Source organism: Antedon bifida, chromosome 2, assembly GCF_963402885.1.
Source record: "Antedon bifida chromosome 2, ecAntBifi1.1, whole genome shotgun sequence".
Taxonomy (NCBI): Eukaryota; Metazoa; Echinodermata; class Crinoidea; order Comatulida; family Antedonidae; genus Antedon; species Antedon bifida.
The window spans coordinates 23,670,392-23,685,151 of record NC_136227.1 but is presented as its reverse complement, the minus strand read 5'-3'; the positions used below and the strand labels follow the sequence as shown (position 1 = coordinate 23,685,151).

At 35.3% G+C, this 14,760-nt stretch overlaps 1 pseudogene; it reads right to left on the bottom strand.

The window, feature by feature from the left end:
• Positions 1 to 787: 787 nt before the first annotated feature.
• LOC144835518 (uncharacterized) lies at positions 788 to 3,791 on the bottom strand (annotated as a pseudogene).
• Between the last annotated feature and the right edge of the window lie 10,969 nt (positions 3,792 to 14,760).

Below are 14,760 nucleotides of genomic sequence, written 5' to 3'. Positions count from 1 at the left end.
TTCTTATTTTGATATACTGTAATTCCTACTTGTTTAACATGTTTAATCAGTTTACAAACTAATTCTATGTAAAAAAACTCTCAAAGCAGTCAATATGGCATCTTCTTCTTATTTTGATATACTGTAATTCCTACTTGTTTAACATGTTTAATCAGTTATATTTTACACAAATGTGTTTGATATAATAGATAATAGATATAATTCCTGTTGAAAGCAGACAATATGGCATCAATCTTCTTCTTGTTTTGATCCTACTTGATAATGATATTAGTGATGGGGCGTCAATAAGACATAGGACACTTGATTCTTCAATCCAACACTTTATCTGGCCAATAGACCTGCTGTAGACCAGGAGGATGCATAAATGATATTAAGTAGTCACCAAATTTAGCTGATATTTCATCCACCATCTCAATCCACCACACACCATAATACAAACATGCCACAAAATGATTCTGAGAAATTTCATATTGTGGAACTTTTGGTGCAATTGTTCTAGATGTTGATGGGCAGCTTGTTACGTTTAGTTTCCTTGGTTCGTTTTTTTGTGCACTTGTTTTATACCAGAAGAGAACCATCTTCTTGTGGTACAAATCTGTGCAGTTGAAGGGTGTCTTTGATGGTTTTGGCTTTAAAAAATCGAGATTTCAGTCGAGCCACAGATTCTTTGATTTCCTCATATGTGACATGAAAAAAAATGATACCAGGAATGTTTTCAACACAGAAATTAAAAATATGTCTATTGATTTTAGTAGTTGATTCATAAATGACCCCTGGGCTTATCCTGTTATTCTGTTGTCTTTACAAACATCGCATGGATACCTGTATCGCCTCCCATTTCAATGGGCATACTGTAAGTATGCCTCCGCCAAGATATACCTAAAATAAAGAAACAATTATATTAATGATTTATTAGTACCTGTCATCTGTCCACTAAACAATGCACTCATGAGGGCCCCAAATGAAACATGAAAATAACACAAAACTATATAGACATAATGCTGAACTTACATTTCCATCTTGATATGTCACGACTGCCATTTAAGGCTGTGTCATACAGTAACTGCTTGTTCAGGTTGCTCATGATTAAGATCTCTGACTGAACACTAATGTCGATGTTGAACTTGGAACGAAAAATACAAAATCAGTCAGATAGTTAAATGTATAGAATGCCATGCAATTTTTAGCATACTGAAATGATGCACATGTTTAAATGAGGTCAATTATCAATTTTAATCTCACCTAAAGTAATGTCAAAAGTAAAACTACATTACGTACTGTACCAGAACTGAACATACATAGTAAATAAAACTAATAACCAGGTAAAAAAATATTATTTTATTTATCCTGTAAACAAACAGTATTACTTTGGTTCTGTGTAATTTATAAACATTTTTATAAAGTAGGTTGTTTAAACCCTCTTAGTGCCGAATTCCAGATAATGACTTCCTGTGTCAACCAGATTCTTTTTGGGAACAACATTTTTTCAATGTTTTTAAAGGTGGTCTCGTTTTTTCAAGTTTTGAGAAACTTCTAGTCATTTTAGAGGAAAACATTTCTAAAAACAAATGTTCCTTATAAAATTTCCTATCTTTTGGTAAATATTTCATATACTTTTGGCTGGACCTAATTTATGATTTATGAATTTAAAAATTATGAAAAATATGAAACATTTTGTTGTGTGTTGGAAGACACAAATTGTATAACTTTTTTCAAAATAATAATTATATTATTGTTATAAAATACATTATTGATCATATACAATAATAAGCAATAATTATTGAAAAATATGAAATTTCATATTTTTAATTTTTTTTTTTAATTTTTTGCAAATAACACTTTTTTTTTGTGTGTTTGTATATATTTTATTTTTTATTGATCATCATTGGTCTGGCTACCATTACATTGGAAGCACGTTTGTATGTGCCCCTTCAACGAAAGAAAACATATTACAGAAAACATTTCCAAAATACTATGAAACAATACGAGTTGTAAAAAAAATGAGTTGTCAAAATAAAGGAGTTGTACAACAAATGAAGAAAACATGTTACAGAAAACATTTGCAAAATATTATGAAACAATACGAGTTGTGAACATAATCAAACAATATAAATCAACACTATTTACAATCTAATCCACTTACCATCATCTCACTAACCTTTATTCTCCTGGTACTCCTTTGTACAATCTGCTTTGTAATCCTGAAGGCTGTGGTAACGGCCAAAGCATGGCACAGTACACATAGGCTTTTCACACACAGATGTGTTTGGTTTGGTGTCTTTTGCAACCAGGCCCTCGCTTTGAGCACACGACACAGTCAGGCTCAGACCTCCTGCCTGCCGGCGTCTTATTCGGGTTCACTGCAGGGTGGTGGCGTTCAGTTAGCCGCTGTGGTCGATCTGTTGACCTTCTTCCTGGTCTCGACGTTGATAGTTCGCTAGATCCAGACGAAGCTTGTCAGACCTGACAATCGCATCTGGACGGAAACTCCAAAAGATAAAAAAATACCTTCTTCCACCATTTGAGACTTCTGTGGATGTTGAGGTATGTCCATAGCAGCCGGTCAGCACGGTCCACTCCACCCATATACTGTGTATACAACTCGATGGCTTGATGATCTGTCAAAATTCTGCTCCATGTTTCTGCTTTACCTGTTTCTCAAAAGTCATAGAATTATGAACAGTAGAAATTATAGTTACCTTTCTCTTGTCCTTCCAAGTAGCAAACAACTTGTTTCCATCTCTTTTAAATACTGTATCTCCAACAGCCATATCTTTTACTTTTACCCTGATTGACTGTGGAATCCCAATTCTGTCGCACCGCATTGTTCCGCATGCGCCCGTAATAAGACTGGACATAAAAAATGAAACTTTGAATCCTCGATCATAGGTTGGGTCATCTCGAGGAGGAGCAGCATCATCATCAGCCAGATGGAGACACCTGAGGAGCAGCATGAAACGGTTTCTGGACATAATACTCCGGAGTCCAGGCTGGTCCAGAAACCAATTCGTAGACCAGTGACTCTCGTAGCTTCCTCGTCTGTCAAAACCAAGACCTAAAATAAGAGCAATGAACGCACGTACCTCATTTATGTCCGTCTCTCTCCAATTTTTCAAAGTTGAACTATCTAACCTACCTTTATCCGTCACTACATGATGCAGCAGCCCATTATCTAAGAAATGCAGGAAAATCTCTGTGATTGACGATTCTGCATCATGAACCTTCGGCCCCGATTGTTCAGTAGATTCTCCTAAAAAATACACAATAAATAAATATAAAAAAACAATCACTAATGTAATGTTTGAAATGCAAAACATTTTTATTCCTACTCATACATAATATAGATAACATAATACAAAAATAAAAATAGGAATACAGATAGAAAATATACAAAAATAATGAATAATCTAAATAATTGTTAGGCCTACATCTATTTTGTTTTTATAAAGCCAACCAAAAAATAAAACTTTTGAAACATAATGAAAATTACCAAGTTGAGATAAAAACACAAAATAGTCAACGTAATAAGTAAATATAATAATATAGAATACATATTTACCTAACTAGGCATAATTATAAGCGCGATCTTTCCATTCTAAATCCTCGAATCTTCTTCTGTACCTAGGCCCTTGTGCACCGTCGTCTTCGGGTTCATCGTCGCCGCTAATATCGTCTCTATCAGGCGCGTCAGAATCTGATTCTTGCTCTTCGAGATCGCGATAAAATAACTCCTCATCATAACTGTCTTCAAGCAAAAGAAGACCAAGGGTCTCCTCGGCATTATAGGCCATTGTGTAGCAGTAATTGAAAACAAAAATTATTGATTTTCAATATAAATTTACGGAAAATAACTGATAAAAAAATATATCGTGGTTGCAAATTTCTGAATCGAAATTTAATGAGCTTTTCAAAAAAAGCTATCCCAGAATCCTCAGACAAGCAGAAGTTAGTGATTGTCACCCTCAAACACAGAAGGTACGTTTGGTGTGTATCGCCGACTATGGGTTTTCAACGCATATCGCATATGGTTTCTAATGCCGCCCACGGCACTAAGAGGGTTTTAAAGCAGTACATAAAATTGTATTAACAAGTACCTGTATTTACTTGACGGCAATATGTTTTTTAACAACAGAGCCTTTTGCAGATTGACGTTTAATTCTTTGTAGGTGATAGTTCCTTCCTCGGTGCATCTCTTTGCTCTGTTAAGAGAGGCAACCTCCAAGTCAGAGCACTTCTTTTCTGCAGTTTGTGCTAACTTCAAATACTTTCTTCTCACACTGACCATGTCAGTGGTGATACAGCCTTGGGGCAGAGAAGACTTTGACGTATTTGCTTTAGTTTCATCCAAAACTGTTTTCAGGGCAGTTGCCTCAACAGACGCAATTTTGGCCTTTTTCTGATTCTATAAACGTAATTAAAATAAATTGTTTTTAACTAGTACAGTATTACATTGTATTCTATGGAAACAACAGCAAGACAATTAGAAAAAAATATCTGTATTGGAACAGTCAAAGTTTGATTAAATTAATTTAAACACTATTTTTTGTTATAATAAATAAAAAATATTAAATATAACACTATCAGTCTTTTTTTGTCAATTATAAAAAAAAGATTGACATTTCCGAACCATCATAAAAAAAAAAACACCATTTGCTTGATCAAGTAATCAAAAATAACAATATTGTTTGTTGGTTACAAGAAGTGTACCTAATGACGGCTAAATAACTAATTAGCTCCTTCTGCTAAAGTATTCTTTGATAAGAATAATTAGTGATAACTCTAAATACTAGATCTTAACTAATGTAGAAATAAATTTGATTGACTAATTAAGGGAAATGGTATGGATCAAAGAGTTGAAACCTACAATCAATAAACAATTCTATGATTTCAAGCAAAATTGTTTATATTAATTTAGTAGAAGGAGCTATTTATTCACTCATCTACATTTCCTGTCATCAACTTGAATGCTTAGTGTATGTAATGTTGTTATTTTTTATTTACTTGATATTGAAAATGGTTCCATGTTGATGTAGAAAAGTCGATCTCTCTTTTGTCTTTATTTTTTTAAAGGAACCCCGATCTTGTTGCAAAGAAATAAAAAATCAGACAGTGCGTTATGGCAATCCTTAGAGTCTTTACGGCTGATAAAGAAAAAATCATCTAGAATATGGGATACGTCCCTTCAATAAATTGTGTACACATTATTCATACCAAAAGCTGTACTAAAAATATTGCATGAGCGGCTGGCGCCAATGGTCAGACACCGAAAATAAACAAATCTGCCCTCCCAAGAAGAATCAAGCAGATGGTAATCATCCAGGTGAATAGGGATAATCCTGAAGGCGTCTTCTATTATCGGTCTTGTATTAGTGACCCAAGTCAATTTTCTAATCCTATAGTTTAACTACATTGTTGAATGTGTCGTAGGAGACATGTGAAGCATCATATGAATCCCTGAGTTAAGCGAAGCCCCACAGGGGTACGATAGGCCCTGATTTATGCTGTATTTGCCTAATTCAGCTTTAAGAACACCCAACGGAGAGGAAATAAAATTATCCAACGGTGGGGACTCAAAAGGGCCAGCCAATCTATTGAGTTGTAAACCATTAGAAATATTTTTTTTTATCTGGAAAGGGTGCTCGAGGGCACTTGAATGGTTGCGGGTGATGCCCGGTACCAGGGGCTTTAAACAGAGGAGACCGAAGGCAAAAGGGAAACATTAGGCCCTAATGCACATCTAAGGCCCGAGGCCGAACATTTTGCCCAAATGCAAATACATAGACCGCCCACACCAACATTTGTACGTAAATTGAAATTAAAAGTACTGGCCTTATAATTTTCTCTGCGTGTAGAATAGCCTGTCGGACGCTATGTGCATACCAATACATTCCTGACGATCGGCCATTTGAAGAATACTGTTAAGGTGTATGCCATCAGAGTGAATATGTTACCAGTCATTCCACAGACCTCTGTGACGCCAATATGTTACGCATGTATCATCGGCATATTTCACCTGAAATTGACGATTAATGTCCACAACAGTCTTTAGAATTATGGCTTACCCAGCTAGGGTCCCGCTTTAACAGCTGGCTACCAAAATGTGTTTACATTCCAGCCCACACCTTCTGCTGATCACCAAAATTGTTTGAAATTGCCTTTTGTCATTGTTTCAGCTCCTGGCGTTTCTTGCAAATCTTTGTTAATGTTTTGCCTGAACTTTTGGCTATATGCCAGATGTCAAATTCATGGCGTATATTTGGGTGTTCTTGCATCGTTTTTGCAATCGTTGCATGCTGGTTAGTCACAAGCGTATGGATTTTTTGATCATGAAAAGGCATTGAAAGATCAACTATTTAACAACTGTACATTTCATTTACATAGTAATTTGCAAACCAATTAATCAATTTATCCAACCATTTTTACAGACACAACAAAACAAACCTTTAACTCGTCAATGCATCTAATTAGCCCTTCATTTTGAAGACAATAGGAGTTCTTGACATTCTGTTCTCTCACAGCAACTGTTCTGAACACACGTTTGTAGTATCCATTAATGAATATAGGCCAAACTCTGCATTGTGGCCAGATGAGTCATGCCTGCCATCCCCTACTCTCACTATACATTTTCTATAACCTTTGGAAAAAAACCAAATATTTTATTCTTTAATAACATTAATAAAGTACATACACATCCTCCATCATATCTAAATGTAATATGGTATAGTACACGATTATACGTGCTTCAGTTGTGCCGCGGGCACGCATTTAATACGATGGATTTGGGCCCTTCTCATAATCATATTGAAAGAAAATATTGGTTTATTAAGTTTCTATCGTATTTTCTTAGTTTTAAGTTAAAATAAACAGTATGCATACTATTTATTAATGAAAATACACACACAACATATTGGTACTTCAATCTGAGTAACTGTATTTATTTAAATTCACTGTTTATTTACACATAGTTTACATTAGCCGAGAGCAGGTTTTGTATTAAGCGTTATTTTAATTCTCATAATCGGAGTTGTCCTCATCACCTTTTCCATCCTCTGTTGTTACTAGTCCATCTATGAAATGCTGGGTTGCTTCGCTCAAATATTTCTTAAGTTTCACAACATCGTTCTTCTTCGCTGGCTTAACAGGGAGTGGTAACACTGCCCAGTTGGCAGGGTAGGCGTGGCATTAGGCTTCAGTAACGCGAATCGGAGACGATTCAATCACATCATTGCTCTAGTAACCTCAAATTCATTTGGATGGGCCTTGTTGAAGCAAGCTCATTCATTTCTTATAATACAGTATTTACATTAACATTACATCCCCTTCTTATCTTAACATTCCTTTCAATGTGTAACCTCAGCAAGCTTAGCTCAATCATATTAATCATCTACAACATCACTGCTATCATCTGAAGATAGGTTCAGAGTTTGGATTGCTTTCTCTAGTTGTTTCGGTTCATCACCAACAAGATCATGGACAGTTGTCCTTTTAGGTACTTTTCTGCGTTGCTTGACTTGTAACCAGGTCTTTACAGAATCAGCAATGACATTATCACAGTCTGGTGTATAGAGAGCATATAAGTTTGATTTCCAATGCATCATATTAACTACAGTATGTGTATAATACAGTTAACGACACGTACCACACAAGTCTGTACGACAATTTTCAACGCAAAACGGCTATGCGGTCCAGGTGGGGACTTCCCACCTTCAGCGTGGTTGAGCCTCTCACAAATTAAAATTTGTTTTCCTACGCCAAGATATAGTTCTACATGTTTGTCACCATGAAAATCACGATAGAAACAATTTGGACCGAAGGTCTAGCTTCTGTCTTAGGTATGCAACAAAAGGGAGTCTCATACAACATGTACCGAATGCAAAATCAAGTTTATTCTTCTCTGATCAATTTCTTATAAAACACGAACAAACACAAAACAATACAAACACAAAAACCGATATGCAAATTTTGGCGCCGCAACAATACCTTGAAATATTCTACGGTCCTATACCTACCACTCTAGAGAGGGTGCTATAATAGACTATAGTTTTCAAATGTGACAATGTTATGTTTTATTTAAATCTATAAAAACAAATTCTAAGTGCTAAAAATGTTGTTTTTTCTCAAAATATTAGGTAGTTTATAATTCGAGTTGTTTATAGAAAAATATCTAATTTTTACATGTTTAAAAGAATTCTGAGAGGCTCAACCACAGAAATATCAGTACATCATATGATGTCATTTTAAGCGAATCGAGTTGGTGTATTCGCCGTTGACGGGTAGGTCATGTCACGGTTGAAGGATTTCTAACAATGCCTCTGATTGGTCAAGCGGAAACGCATGCTACACACAGTGCGAAAAGTTTCAAAGGAAGATTCCACAGGTCCCTTTCGTGTACAGATTACTATTACATGGTAAAATAATTGATTAAATATTTAATTTGAATCCTATTTTAATCTATCATCATCGTGTCGTCGCGAGAACATAATAAATACAACAAACACGTACGTATTGTTCTTGATTAATAAAAGTACTAGCCGGGAGCTAGCCTAGGCTAGGCTAGACCTACTAGCTAGGCCGTGTAGGCCTGGGTAGACAGAAAGTAGCCGGCGAAAATCGAATGCGCCGGTTGCCGGCTACTAACGAAACCCCTGTTGGCTATATGTGGGTTGGTTACTTTGTGCGTATGTGGCTGGATTACTTGCCAGTGACCTTTCCATGAAAAGGCCTCTGGTATCTTCACTGGCATCCACCCGTCTTTGTTCTATTCCTCTTTCGAGCACGGCCGTTAAGGCCTTCATTGCCTGCTGCTCCTCAGCTCGATCTTGCCGGTCTTCTTGTCGTGACCTCGCAAAAAGGGACAACATCCGCTTCCAGTTGGCGTCGGAGGTCTCCTTCATCTTCTTACTGAGAGCGTCTAAGGTTCTGTCCCTTTTTTAATTTCCCGACAATCGCCTTTTTTTGCCTAAGATAAAAAATGTTTAAATTATGCAAAATATATGCAAAACAATCTTTTTTTAACCTGGCATTACTTACCATAAATCATTCCACGTGAAGTTCCTGATGTGCTTTCATCATCTTTAGCCTCTGATTCTATGATTAACAATAAGTAAATATTAAGATTGTTCTGTTCAAACTAATGAGCAAACTATTCTATAAAATTATTGTAAATGAAACATTTATCACTGGAAAACCTACCATCAAGTATAGAAGGTGTTGTAGGTCGCTGTGGAATTCTTCTTCGTGGAGGAAGAAGTACATGACCATTTTTATCTGTAAGATATACAAAATACTGTACTGTAAATTGTTGTATTATCGGTTATGAAGGTTTTCATTGACAGAATAGAAAGCAGTTTAACAACAGGTATTAATTGAAGCACGAGATGTACTTGACGTCTTTTCATCTACATATGAACATGAAACAATGCTATGATTAATTATGGTAAATTAATAACAAATCATACAGTAAAATTCAGGAAGACTAGGAGGGTAGCCTAGTGCTTAGTGTCTAGAGTAGTAAAAAGTTATTATTAGTTGTAATAATATAGTGTTTATTATTAATAGTAGGACTAGTAGTAGCGTATGAGAAATATATACCCCGAAAAATTTATAAATAAAACATAGACCTACCTTCGTTGTTATTAACAGTAGTAGTGGTTGGTTTAGGAGTTACAGGGCTATAAACCGAACACTTGGGCTCGGCATTACCGATTAGTTGCCAGGCATGGGTTTATATTGGTCTATCATTGATGGCAGAAAAATTCCGAATCCCGTACAGATTTATTTACTCTGTCTTTCGCCGCTTTATACGACGACCGCAATCCCTTCAATTTCGTTTGGATATGAAATCCTTTACGAGAATGGCCCATCTCTCTTAATATCGCTGATGGGTATTTCCTCTGTCCAACGTGTGAATTTGTCAATACACGTTAACAAATAAGTATCCATTGGAGTGTGGTAATGGTCCTACTAAGTCAATATGAACATGCTGGAATCTTTCAGGTGTCTGCTCAAATGCAGATAATGGTGCAATTGTGTGTCGATGGAACTCGGGAAGCATTCTCTGTACATTGGCATAGAGGTCCTTATTGTCTTGAGCCTTTTCACTCTCCGTCCTGTTTTCAGTGACCTTAGAAAGAACAACTATGGTAGTATGGCTTCCACCAGTTGAATACCTTAAGACATAGATAAGACATAGATTTATAAGACAATTAAAGTATGTAAAAATTACTCATCAACATCCATCTTTTACTTGAGTTGATCGACTTGAAATTATAAAATTTATTCTCAAGTCTTGTATTAACTGATTCTTACAACATAGTTATGGAGCTATTTTTTTTAAATTTGGAAGCAAGATCATAATGCGATCATTGTCTGTTGTAGATAATTTGTACTGCCGTCCTCCATGCCCTTGCAAAACTGGAGTGCTAACTACAGTATACAGATGATATCCCGAATTTGGACGTAACACTCATTTGCTCATTGATTAGATGGCCAAGAAAGACTTCCTTTTGATCTGCTCATGAACTTAACATGAACATCATTGTTCTCCTCAGATCGTTCATCAATTGTTCGATATACCACTCTGCATCATATATACATGCTATGTATTTGCCTGGTTGGTACTCTTTTGATAAAGGTACCTGGTTATCAGTGTCTATAGCTAATAGAATATTTGAATACGAAATATTGTTATTACCTGTATTAAGAGTGGAAGTTATAAATGTTTCATTCCTCCCTAGGCACTTGGGGCAATGAACCATCAGTTATATCTTTGATGGTATCTATGTTGGCTTTCTTCTTCATAATCATATCGCAAAACTGTTTTAACTATAATAAAATTATATAATACTGTGTGTGCTTGGTGTGCTTCAGTAAAATATATATCGTTATGGTTAAATGATAGAAATAGACCTATTTCCAAATATAAATATATTCTAAGATAACAAACATACGTCGAGACTGTATTTGCTGACCTTATTTTTAAACGATTGTAATTAGAATGATATATCGAAAAACCAAAGACACGAACCTCCACATGGACAGACGCTAAGTTTATTTTCCAACTCCTTATAACATCTCTCGCAATAAAAATGATGTGTTGGTTCTTTAAAATTAGTGTTTTTTTAATAATTTGTTTGATAGATGTCTCTATGTTACAGGTTGAAGGGAGAATAGAAGAAATCAGCAAAAGTAAATCAGAATATGCAGCTTGTGTGAGAGAGTGCTTAATTACAAATAATAAAATCAACATTTGAATGATCAGATCCTTGAAATAATTTCGTAAAAAAGGGGGTGTTGTTTGAACTACTAGAAGTTGGTTTTGTCCAGAAGTCACTGCCCATATCATCAGATGTGCTACTATGACTTGAGTGTTCGGAGTGAAACTTTTTAATTTTAGACTTTGTTGGCGAATCAAAGTCATTGCTACTGGAAATACTTTCTGTATTTGACATGGCTAAAACAAAAAATGAGTTTTTATCAACATTTTGTAAAACATGCTTTATGTATGCCACCGTCTAATCTATGTTAATTTCATAAAGAAGGCATCTGGGAACACATTGTTTTATAGCCATCTGTGAAGTCATTGTATTTATATGTTGTATTCCTCCATGTTTGTATTGTAGTTCAAGATGGATGTCATCTTCACACAGTTCACATTCATTTGCATATTTGTTTCTTTAAACAACAACTACAACTAATAAGTGTTGATAATTGTTTATCTCTCTTTGTCTACACTTCCTATAACTTTGATTGGTCTATGTACAGAAAATTCTTGCATATAAATGAATGATGCTTTGTGCTAATTGGTTGCTGATAAAACAGGATGATTTGATTGGTTGTATTGACCTGAACATGTATTTGATATAGGAGGGATATTTAAGATGTAGTTTGGTTGGTGATTTTATGAGAGACTTACACTTCTGGTTAAGGTGTCGAGATACCTGAAGATTGAATAAAAGTTATACATTTGTTTGATATAAATTGGTGGCAGCGGTTAAAAATTAATGAAATTTTCATTGGAAGTCATTGGATGCCAAAGTAATTTCATAGACGTTGGTTATTTTTGGAGTGTAATTGCAAGATTTTGAAAGGGGTGAATGCAGATTTGGTAGTATTTGCTGTGTGTGACTTGCAACTTGGAAACGGTAAAACATCAAACTGATTGTGTTTGCGGAATGTGTATTGTGTCTTGGAAGGAAGCAATGAGAAGCATTGAATTTTTTGGAACGTGTATTGGGAGCTAACATCACAACACCATCGCATTTGTAAGCTAGTATATATAGGGACGTTACAAAAATTTGAAATTTGCATTGAAACCTATACCATCAGATAGAGGATAACAATACCTTTAATTTGATACCTTATTCACTCCATATCTTTAATTTTAAGGAAGTTATGATTTTTTTAATAAGCAAAAATTTGCATAATTGGTTCCCTATTGTTTTGTACTATCTTTAAAGCAGAATCTGTGATCAAGATGAGCAAATTAAAGAACAAAAACGCATACATTTTTTTTAGGATAACATAACTTTATCAAATTTTTACCAACACTAGATATAAGTATTTTAGATGAAATACTTGATTTGTTTAAATTAGCCATGATCATAATTAATTATGTGCATATATAATTAATCACGAATTAATAGACGCTTACTAACTTTACAATAACACTCAATGACGAAAAACATAGGGGATCAATGGTTCGGAACCATCATGGAATCATTTTCAAGATAAATAATTCCTCTATGATTGTACAATGGGTGACAGGAAATACTAATTAATTAGCATCAAAGTTGGTCTATTTTAGAGCCTATGTAATTAAGCTCCTCCGTAATTAATAAACAATTAGCTATTGTTGAATCCGTTTATTTATTAAGTAAAGGCTTCAGTTCTTTGATCCAAAGCATTTACTTAGATCAATAATCAAATTTGGATTTGCATATAAAATAATATCCTGAAATTATTAATTAAAAAAGTAATGAAATTCACTGACCAGTTTGGTTACGGTGTATTATAATACAATATATTTTTTTTAGCAAATTTCTAAATCTCCATACAGGCAATCCTCTGCAAGTTGAAACTTGGTTACGTTGTAGTCTGTAGCGTCATCATATTCTTCGGTTGATGACCAATATGCCAATCTATACATATTGTTTTTTAGTTTTTCAAGCTTGGCATTACTGTATATACAAAAAGTTGCTGGTCTTCATACCACACATGACAGGCTTTCCTGACAACTACCTTGCCATTCAAAATGTCTTGCACATTTCCACACTTTTCTTCCATGTAATCCAAATCTGGAAATTGCGTACATTGTCCAAGTCCACCTCAACTTCTTCTCCAATTTCTTCTGTTCTTTCTCTTTCTGTCTTCTGATGATTTCCTTTCTCAGTTCTTTCTGTTTCCTTTTCTGCCTATTTCTTTGCATACGGCCCCACTTCACTGCCTTGTGTATCACCTCCTCCTTTCTGGTCTCCTCAAGCTGATCAAGATAGTCTACCGTTTTATTCTTCTTTGCTCGCATCCTGCAAGACATGTAGCACAATGATGCATTCAGCGATTTTTGTTTCAATGAACTAAACATGCCCATAATCTCCTCTGCATCAATGTTGTGAGATCTTGCAGATGCTACCTCTTCCCTCAACTTTCACGTCCATCTCGTGCAATTAACTCAACTGTGCTTCTTTGTGGAACTTGATCAACATTGCTTAAACATCTCTTATACATTTGACTGATATGTACAGGTATACTCGCAGTTGGAGTGTTACTTACAATACCATAAAATACAAGTATTCTGGTTGTATTTGAGTAAGCCTTTACAGTAGGTCTACTTTTGTCTTAATCAATTTAGCAGCAGCCTCTAGATTTTCCACAGACTCTTGTGAGAGGAGTTTATCAAATTCAAGTTGTCTTGCATCCTCTTCTCTGTCTCTCAGTTTGCGTTGTACTTTCCTGTACTTGAAAAGTGATACAGATTTCGTTCTCTTCTTACGACCCATTTTTAGCAGTCTTTTATGTGTATTCTTTAACTAACGTGTCGGCAAGCTCTTGCTGTGCCTAAAAATAGCAAACAGGTCAAGTTGGAAGAAACGCGATCCCAGAAGTACGGTGAGTTTAACGTACCTAGTATATAAATATATATTGTTAATGCTGAATATTATGCCTGCCCTTATTTTACTAGTGAGCAGGGATTGGTGTGGAGGGAATAAATAGGAAAAATCTGAGAGCGCTGAGGTGCGGATGGATACTACAGTATTGTCAAGTGTTACGTCATGATCGCAACGCGCGTCATATAAGCGCGTATTCGACTGGGCCGCCAGCCTTCCTTGCTTATACTACACACATACACACCTACAATTTGTAGACGTCAGAATGAAAATAAAACTTACTCTAGTCTGTCGATCTTTCATGCTTAAGATATACTTCGATCCCTTAGTTGAATAAAACATACGACACAATTTTACGCGATCTACTTGCCGAACACACACGTACGCCCAATGAAAGTGTCATAAATCGCATTACAAAAATAATGCAAAATTACTCAAATTATGTGAATTCCGACGACCATAGAACCCGGTATTCAATAGGCCACATTTTCCAAACGACTTGGAGTTAAGCGATACAACTTTGCATGTGTTCATTATATAATAGAGGTACCTTAAAAAAAATGTTAGACAAATCCGTGACGTGACACATACCACCATTGGTTGATTTGTTAGGAATGGATCTAAAATATTGTCCACCAGTTTCATTTTTATTTTA